We start from the raw sequence: 1,275 nt of genomic DNA, 5'->3' as shown, positions 1-1,275 counted from the left end.
TTCTTCAGTCATGCGTGTTCACCATAGACACACATTAATGTGAAGAAAAACTGCCTTTACTTAAGTTTTTTTCTACAACCCAAGGGTGCCTGGGTGCATTAAACTGACTGAAACTCTCTGCCTCGGTTGTTGTAGTTCAGCTTTTGTCTCTTTGTGTAAAGTACTTAATGTAAAGCCCCAATGCTACTAACCACAGTGTATCTTTTGCTGCAGCCGCATTATCTTGTGGTTCTAGATCTCTATCATATCTACTCAGCAGATGTTGCTAATTTTTAACAACTTCAACAATGTATTTGTTTTTTTGTGTCATTGAATAAAAACATTTACATATACACATGTGAAATATGGTGTTAATCCTGCTTCAATTATTAAATTCAATTATCAGATTATTTTACACTGTTTTAATTTGATAATTAAGTAAAGAGCCCTTCCAGCTTCCAAGATATGTTCCTTTTAAAATGCTTGATGCTTGTGTTTTCTTCTACCAACCATTTAATCAGCTTTTAACACATTCCATTATTTATGGTCATCTGATCAGGCATCCATTTGTTTTACAGGGTTGGGTGAACTATATGCAAAGCAGAATGGGTTTTATTGACCTTTTTGGCCCAAACACATCTCATGATAAATTGGATTGGTCACGCTTGATTGTGTTTCACACTCAGTTTCAGGAGGCCACAACTAAAGCAACAAAGTACACTCTGAGAGGACATCCATCCATGCTCTGACTAACAAATAGTTAGTTAAGGTTTTACTGTCATTTATCCTTTAGATGGCAGTATAATTCAACGTTATCTTTACTATTAAAATTAATCCAAATGTGTCCTATTTAAGTTTGATATACCAGTATTTCCATTTGAACGTTCCGGTTTATATTCAAACAAGTTAAGACTACCTTTTTAAATTTTAGCTTTTTAATTTGGAATGATTTAAAACGATTGTTAGGATTTTGACAGCATTTTGGCATTGACTAATGTTTTGATTCATACAGTCCCAGTATCTTTTTGTATATCTGGCAGAACAGATTGTGACCAGTAAAAAATAAATAATTTTGAGAAAAAATGTTATTAGATCAAATAACAACTACGTCTAACACATTAATTGATGCATTTGCTCCATTCATCGTAAGTTTAAATACTCTTAGTATACACAAAAATACATTAATGCGAAATAATGTCATGAAATATGTTTTATTTCATGAGAGTTTATATATATATATATATATATATATATATATATATATACAGGTGCTGGTCATAAAATTAGAATATCATG

The sequence above is a fragment of the Cyprinodon variegatus genome, unplaced genomic scaffold (genome assembly GCF_000732505.1).
Source record: "Cyprinodon variegatus isolate N-32 unplaced genomic scaffold, C_variegatus-1.0 Scaffold121, whole genome shotgun sequence".
NCBI lineage: Eukaryota > Metazoa > Chordata > Actinopteri > Cyprinodontiformes > Cyprinodontidae > Cyprinodon > Cyprinodon variegatus.
The sequence above is the reverse complement of the archived record's forward strand: the minus strand, read 5'-3'. Positions refer to the sequence as shown.